The sequence below is a fragment of the Artemia franciscana genome, chromosome 21 (genome assembly GCF_032884065.1).
Source record: "Artemia franciscana chromosome 21, ASM3288406v1, whole genome shotgun sequence".
Taxonomy (NCBI): Eukaryota; Metazoa; Arthropoda; class Branchiopoda; order Anostraca; family Artemiidae; genus Artemia; species Artemia franciscana.
The window spans coordinates 10,751,143-10,760,542 of NC_088883.1; positions in this window are offsets into that span (position 1 = coordinate 10,751,143).

Here is a 9,400-nt window from a genome sequence, read left to right on the forward strand (position 1 = left end):
TTCAAGAAGTTTTTCTTCATGATTTCTTTAATTCTTTTGTAATAGAGAATGTTCACCAATGCCAAAGATGACGCAACCTGACATGACTTATTTCTTCAGGGCCAGTGGGGAATTTCCCATTGTAACTGAGGGAGGCACAGACGTGGGTTTTACGTAATAACGGAACACAGGGATGTGCAAAATCTTGCGTGCCTTGCTAGATTTATTGGGGGTGATGTAATCTTACGTGGCTTAGAAGATTTATTGGGAATGACGCAATTTTGCGTGACCCTTGCTGGCTTGATGGAAGGCATTAAGTCAATATTCAAGTCCCCAAGGATAAAAATGGCATTCGGAGATTTTATATCACACTTAACATATTTTCGAATTTGCCAATAAAATCTGCCATGCTCGATTAGGGAGGACGATAAATCACAGCAATTAAAAATTTATCATTATTTGGTAAAAAAAAACATTCAACAACACAGCTATCAAAAATCATCTCAGTGCTCAGATATAGAAGATCATCTTTCATCCTTGCCAGGATATCATTTTTAACTAGTATTGCTAAGCCACCTTGCTTTTTTAGAGTTCTGCTTACATGAAAAAATTGGAAATCACTATTATTAATTTTATTTGCCGAATTTTTATCTAAAAAAGTTCACAAACTCCAAGAATATCCGTACCTGATTCAAATAAAAAAATTCAGTTGCACCTTGCCCGCTCATCCATCCACGACAGTTCCAAAAACATGTTCTCCTCGTATGTAGGTTCTTATCAACTATTTCATGAGAAAACAAATATTTATTTGGGGGGGGACTAGTAAAGAGTTTGAAATTTCATTTTATCATGGGCTAGGGGCGTTTGAATACATTAATAAGAAGGGCTGAATTTCTTTCTAATTCTTCCAGCCTAGATATTGGGAGCACATGAATTTGACTAACCATTGTCGTAAATTGACCTAATTCCAAGGAATACCTCCCCTATGCCTCTCTCACAAAAACTGAAAACACTAAAACTTACACTAATTGGGTTTATTCTCGCCAAAAATATCATGTGATATCTCTCAACTCTCATAATTGAGATAAAGAAAAAACAATTAATGAAGAAAAATAAAAAAGAACATCAAAGAAGAAAAACGCAAAAAACAACTTTTAGATAAAGACAAACAGAAATAGCAATCATTATAATCAGCAGAAAACATGCGCTATAACCACGCACGGGGGTAACCAAACACTCAACCAATCTATTTTTACAACAAGTTTTTCATAGCCTCTCAATGACGATGTAACTCTCTCACAATTAGTTATATTAATACAAAAACACTCACTTCTTTCAACCCAATCGATATCTTTGACTCGGTATACTATTGTCTAGTGGCAGGTCTAACAAGTTATTAATTGGATCATTCTGAAAATTTTTAGTTATCGATCCGTCAGGGCGTCTGATTTGCAAAGAAGGTGGGAATGATTTGGATATCCATGCATCAAAACCTGTATCACGTAACTGGGATCCCTTACTAAGTAGGGCTTTTCTGGCTCGGCGTAACTCGGGAGTTGCATCATCACTTAAAAAAATTCTTTTAATGGACCAAGAATCGTATTTTTTAATGTGTTTACCCTGCGTAATAGGCCTATTTTTGTTTCCTTGTCACCAACTTCAACTTTAAAAAGTTGGTATCTTTTTTACACCGGATAACTTTAAATGGTGGGACTGTAGGCTGTTCAATTCCAATTGTAATAACATCTTTAAACAAATCAGTAGCGGCACTTTTTGCTCTCACGGGTTGCGTTCCAAACAATTACATTTTTACCCTTCTGATCCATTTCCAGCTTAGAAACTCTATCCAACAAATCTAAAATTGCCTGTGGCTGAGTTTTAGCTTCTTCCACAAAAACTGATGTTTGGGATTTCCAGGACGTATTCTCATTTATTGCAAATGCCATTTTAGTATCAAAGCTAGTAACTCTAGAAAATTGTTCCAGTTGGGACACCTCCAATTTGGACGCACGAACGTTTAACACTGTTAGCTAATCATTTACCATGTCAAGATTCTTTTCATTTTCTTGAATGGCTACTAGCACCTGATTCTACTAGCACATGGATGCTCACAGTACGGTTGCTGAATGAGAACTTGCATGTTAATTTTCCTTTTCATGACACTTGCACATCTATTTTTCTCCTCGTGAATTTAATCTTGATTATGGAACTTGCTGTGTGCTATGTTTTATTCTTGGAACTTGTTGTGTGCTTATTTTTGTTTGCAAAAATTGTTGCAAGTTGATTTTCCTCTTGGCGAAACTTATTGCATGTTGATTTATCTCTTTGTGAAACTCATATATAGATTTTTCTTATCGTGAAATTGATTTTATTCATTGAACAAGTGGAGTGCTGATTTTTTTCGTGGAACTTGTTGCGGGCTAATTTTTGTTTGTTAAACTTGTTACAAGTTGATTTTTCTCTTCATGAAACTTATACATTGATTTTTTCTTCGTGAAACTGATTTTGTCCATGGAAATTCTTGAGTGCTGATTTTGTTCGTGGAACTTTGTTGTATGTTAATTTTTCTTTTCGTGAAAATCGTATATTAATTTTTCCCCTCGTGAAACTGATTTTGTTCCGGGAAGTTGATGCGTGCTAATTTTTTGTTCATGGAACTTGCTGCATGCTGATTTTTGTTCATGAAACTTGTTGCATGTTGATTTTTTCTCTTCGTTAAACCTCTAAATTGATTTTTGAAACTTTTTGCATGCTGATTTCTGGTCATGAAACTTGTCGCATGTTGATTTTTCTCATCGTGAAACTTGTTTTTGCATGGAACATATTACGTTCTGATTTAAGCTCATGGAACCTGTTACATGTTGGTTTTTCTTTTGGCGAAACTTGTGCATTTACTTTTTTCTTTGTGAAACTTGTATATTGATTTTTCTCATAGTGAAACTGATTTTGTTCGTGGAAATTGTTGCATGATGATTCTTTATTCGTGGAATTTGTTGCTTACTATTTTTTTTGTGAAACTTGCTGCATATCGATAAAACCTGTATATTGATTTTTCTCCTTGTGAAACTGATTTTGTTCAAGGAAATTTTTGTGGGCTTATTTTTGTTCGAGAATCTTGTTGCATCTTGATTTTTCTCTTCGTGAAACTTGTACGTAGATTTTTCTCCTCGTGATACTGATTTTGTTAATGGACCTTGTTGCTTGCTGATTTTTGTTCGTGGAAATTGTTGCATGCTGAGTTTTGTTATTGAAACTTGTTGCATCTTAATTTTTCTCTTCGTGAAACTTGTATATGGATTTTTCTCCTCGTGTAAGTGATTTTGTTCATGAAACTTTTTGCGTGCTGACTTCAGCTCATGAAACTTGTTACATGTTGATTTTTCTCTTGACGAAACTTGTACATTTATTTTTTCTTCGTGAAATTTGTGCATTGATTTCTCTCATCGTGAAAGTTATTATGTTATATATTAGTCAGCAAATAACTTGTCATATGCTGCTTTTTATTCGTGGAACTTGTTGAATTCTGATTTTTTCTCTTCGTGAAACTTTTATATTGATTTTTCTCCTCATGAAACTGATTTTGCTTATAGAACTTGTTCCCTGATTATTTTTGCTCATGGAACTTGTTACGTGCTGACGTTTGTTCATGGAACTTGTTGCCTACTGATTTTTGGTTTTCTGAAACTTTTTATGTTTTTTTTTCTCTTCGTGAAACTTGTAAATTGATTTTTCACCTAATGAATATGTTTTAGTTCATAAAACCTGTTGCCTGTTGATTTTATTTATGGAAGTTGTTGCGTGCTGATTTTTTTCGTTAAAGTTCTTGCGTGCCGATTTTTTCTTTACGAAACTTGTACATTGTTTTTTCTTCTCGTGAAACCGGTTTTGCTCATGAGACTTATTGCCTGATGATTTTTGTTCGTAAAACTTGTTTCGTGCTGATTTTTGTGCGTGAAGCTTGTTGCATGTTGGTTTTTATCTTCGAGGAACTTGTACATTGATTTTTCTCCTCATGATTCTGATTTTGTTTATGAAACTTGTTCCATGCTGATTTTTGTTCTTAAACTTGTTGCATCTTCATTTTTCTCTTTGTGAAACTTGGACTTAGATTTTTTTCTCTTCGTGAAACTGTTTTTTTATGGAGCTTGCTGTGTTATGTTTTTTGTTCGTGGAACTTGTTGCATGCTTATTATTTTCGCCAAAAATATTACATGTTGATTTTTTTCTTCGCGATACTTATTTCATGTTGATTTTTCTCTTTGTGAAACTTGTACATTGATTTTTCTCATCATGAAACTGATTTTGTTCTTGAAACTCGTCGCTTGCTGATTTTCGTTCGTAGAACTTGTTTTGTGCTGATTTTCTTTCGCGAAACTTGTTGCATGTTAATTTTTCTCTTCGTGAAACCTATACATTGATTTTATCTCCTCGTGACACTGATTCTGTTCAGGGAGCTCTTTGTTTGCTGATATTTGTTTGTGGTACTCTGTTTGCATGCTGATTTTTCTTCGTGAAACCTGTTACATGCTGATTTTTCTCTTTGTGAAACTTGTAATTTGATTTTTCTCTTCGTGATACTGATTTTATTCCTGGGACTTGTTGCATGCTAGTTTTTTATTCATGGAACTTGTTGAGTGCTAATTTTTGTTCGCGAAGCTTTTTGCAGGTTGATTTTATTTCTTCGTTAAGCCTGTATATTGATTTTCCTCCTCTTGAAACTGATTTTTTTCATGGAACGTGTTGCGTGATGATTTTTGTTCATGGAACTTGTTGCATGCAGATTTGTGTTCTTGAAACTTGTGGCATACGGACTTTTCTTCGTGACACTTGTAAATTAATTTTTCTCCGCGTGAAACTGATCTTGTTCATGGAGCTTGTTGCGTGCTGATTCTGTTCGCAGCATTTGATGCATACTGATTTTTGTCCATGTAACTTGCTGCATCTTGATTTTACTTTTTGTAATACTTGCACATGATTTTTATCCTCGTGAAACTGATTTTGTTCAAGTAACCTGTTGCGTGCTGAATTTTTTTCGTGAAACTTGATACGTCTTGATTTTTATCTTCGTAAAACTTGTACCTAGATTTTCTCCTTGTCCCACGTTCTTTTGGTGGTATTTCCTGGAGTAGTTCAACACATATTACTCTCAACAACGTATTCAACACATATGAAACGTACAGAAATTTTCGCATTTTTGGGAGGTTTCATTTATGAACTGGTCTATTCAAAACTTTCAATGTTATTAATTTATACCAAACTTCTGTGTCAGGATGAAATGAGTTTAGGGGGTGGTTATGGGGTTAACTGAGTACTGTTACAATATTTCACAAGGGTTTGTGGTTCACATGAGTATTCGACTACCTAAAAAAATTTCAATTGAAATTTGTGTCCACTTCCTCCCTTTAGCCAGTCTTAAGGTCCAGCCTTTTTTAGGGTCTCAACCTTCACTGGGTGCTTTGGAGGAGACAGCTCTTGGAGGGTAGCACCGACAGGTTCCTAATTAGGTCTTTTCCTTTGTATTTTGATGATTTCAATCATTCTTTATTATTATTTTTGAATGGATTAAACTCAGATTTTGGAAGCTAGCCTTAGAACACTAACTCTTTCTAGTGCTTCAGAGTTTGACCGCATGGACCCTACTTTTTTCTTGGTTTATATTTTTAGTTTATTTTCTAAATGCATATTCTAGACGCTAAGGTGAAATTTGTACGTTTGCAAGATATTGCGTGTCATAAACAAACGTTGGAGAAACGGTAGTTTGACACTCCCATTAAAATTTAAAATTTAGGCTCTTAGATTTGATTGATTCGGATTTCTCGTAAAGAAGGTTAAGTTCGATAAAACATGAAAGAATATAGAAATTACCTGTCTAGCAGAGAGAGGCGTGAGTCTAAAACCAGGTTAGAATCATGTCTCTCTGGATCACATAAGAACAGTACGCGAAGAAAACAATCTTTGAAGAAACGGTAATATGATATCCCCAATTAAACTTAAAAGTTGTCCCAGTAGATTTTATTGATCATGAAATATTCTAGAGGGATTGGAACTAAATTCCTTAGCCAGGATATACAAACTTTTGGTAAATAATATTTCCTGAAATTCTAAGAATAACACATCATGGAAAATATAAGAACATATTTCCCATATAATTTCGTTTGTGGGAAGTTTGAATGCTGCGCAGGTAGGCCTGGAAACAGATTAAAGGCCAGAGACTTTGCCTCTGAGGAACACATATGCTTGCATTCGAGAAAAGAGGGAGGTTAGCGGGTGACAGGAAAGCTACACCATATCAGGAAATATAAAGACCCCTCAAAAAAGGAATGGCACCACGTTCTGAATAGGGAAATCCGAGAGGGATTGACATCTCTCTTTCTAATGACACAGATTAAAAATCGTTTTCAACGGAAAAATTTGAGCTACATTAAGCTAAACTATGTACAATAATAATGTTTCCGAAAATATCCTGAGGGCATAAGATAAGCATTAGGCAATATGGGCCGAATTCCCATTTCTGAGTCAAACATAAAAAAATCATTTTCCACCAGGATTAGAAAATTGTTCTCCTGGGAACAACTTTAGCTAAATTAACCTCAACTATGCAAGATAAGATCTATTCAGAAAATACAGAGAAACCATAGGATAACCACAAGCCCAGATAGGAAGAATCCGTATTTCCGAGTCAAGCTTCAAAACAAACAGCAAAATACAGCATGATTATATTAGTAAAAAAAAAAACGGTTGCATAAAGTAAAAATGTCAAAAAGATAAGCTCCAATACATAAAAATGGAAATTTTTGCTTTTTTGCCAGAAGAAGATCACGGATGCGTTTTTTCCTTTTTTTACCCCAGGGGTGATCGTATCGAGCCAGTTGCCCTAAGAGATCGGGAGAGGGCTCATTTGACCGGAAATTAAAAGTTCTTATGCCCTTTTTAAGGGACCGAAAATATTGGAGGGCAGCTAGTCCCCTTCCATGCCCTTTTTTTCCAAAGTCACACGATCAAAATTTTTAGATAGCCATTTTGAGCTGTCTTTGAGGCTAACTTGAACTCCCCTCAGCGTTCAGGGGAAGGGCTAAAAGCTATGGTTACATTGGTTGCATGCCCATTACTTATATATAGTATTGATTATTAGGAATTATTCAAGCCTTTTTCGGAGGAGGGATTTTTCTGGAGGGAGTTACGTTGGAGGATCTTTAAAGCGGAATTTTTAGTAGAAAAGAAAATTTTCCATGGAGAGAGCAGGATTTTCCAGTATTATTAGAAAAATGATCAGATATTAAATTAAAAAAATAAGTTTTTTCAACTGAAAGTAAGGAGCACCATTAAAATATAAAACGAACAGAAATTAATTTATACTATTAATTAATATATATATATATATATATATATATATATATATATATATATATATATATATATATATATATATATATATATATATATATATATATATATATATATATATATATGAGGGGGTCATCCCTCCTCAATACCTCTCTCTTTAAGCTAAAGTTTTCTTAGAACTTTTAAAAAAGCTTATTATTCTAATTAAACGGCCCTTATGTTTCAGGAGTCATTCTTAAATAATTGGAACAAAAAGCCAAACTTTTGCGTAAAGAGCGAGGTATTGAAGAAGGGGTGATCCCCTCATATACATAAAAATGGTTTTTTAGTTTCAAGTTTTAATGCTGCTTCTTACTCTCAGTTAATTTTTTTTTATATAATACAAGAAAACAAGAGAGAAACTATTGAGATAGTTTATTTACATTGTTAGGTAAAGTGGGGAAGTTTTGAAGGAATTTAGTAAAAAATGGATTACCGTATGTAGATATAATGACCAAAACTAGTAAAACTGACTACGACTTCGTTGTGGTGTACCATTCATATTCATATTCAATTAATTACTAATGAATAATTTAACAACTAAATGATTATTTAGTTATCTGTTTAATGACAATGTATATATCATTGATTTGTTGAAAGGGTCTTTTTAATGATACTAATAATATTTTTTTTGTTTAATATCATAAATAATAAATTGATAGCTAAATTATTTTAGAGATTAAAAATAGAAATTATTTTAATAATTAAAAGTGAATTCGGTAAATATCATCAATTTTAGCAGTAATTAAGCCTTTAAACACTTGTACGTAGGCTATTTAGTGTGAGTGAAGTGGGTTTCTAGGGTTCTCGGATAAAAAATAATAAAAACAAGTAAACCGGAGGAATTGATGGGGAAAATCGTAAGTAATTTGAGATTTCAATGGAATACGGAACACATCCCCACCTCCAGCCTTAAGTATCCAAGTTATACTGAAATATACTAAGTGAGTATGCAAAATAAAATTATGAAAATAAGATAAATTATCTTAATATATCAAAAATTGTTAAAAATCCATCTTTATGTTTAAGCGCTATTAAACACATTGGTTGTTGAAACTATGTGTAACTTCGTAGGATTCCCACTTGTGATGAAATGTCTAATGGTAATATATATATATATATATATATATATATATATATATATATATATATATATATATATATATATATATATATATATATACATATATATATATATGTATATATATATATATATACATATATATATATATATATATATATATATATATATATATATATATATGTATATATGTATATATATATATATATATATATATATATATATATATATATATATATATATATATATATATATATATATATATATATATATATATATATATATATATGTGTGTGCTGTGGAGCACAGTATATAAAACTGTGCTCCAAAAAGCAGATGAAGACTAGATGTTTTCCATGGAAACTACCTATGGCAATTTCTGTCGTATTCCAAAATGTAGGCTGTACGGAAAATCTGGTTCAATCCTGCTTACTAGAGCTATAATGAAAGAGAGGTTAAGATGCCCAGGGCACGTTTAACTGATGAAGGATGACAGATTGTCGAAGATTGTCCTTTTTGGCCAACTGTCTAGGGCTAAACGGGAATCAGGTAGTCCTCTTCAGGGGTGGGAGGATGACATAAAGAAAGATTTAAAGGAAATGGGAATTTTCTTGTAGGGTGTAAAGAGGGAGGCTTTGAATAGACTGGGATAGAAGAGGAGCATGCGTAGCTGTGTTGGCCTCAGGCGACAAGGTGCTGCGGTGAGTTGTTGTTAGTAGTAGTAGTAGTATATACATAAATCAATAAATGTGATTACATTGGATTTTTAACAATTGGATTTCAACAATTGCTTATTTGATAATTTTTTCGTCGTTTGATTTAATCGGTTTTTTTTTTGTAAGCACAAGTGCCATTTAATTTTATGACTACGAGAGATTGTGCAAATAAAACCGATTCTATTCCTATTCTATTCTTTTTCATTTTATTTATTTTTTACAGTGCATGAGTCATTAGCTT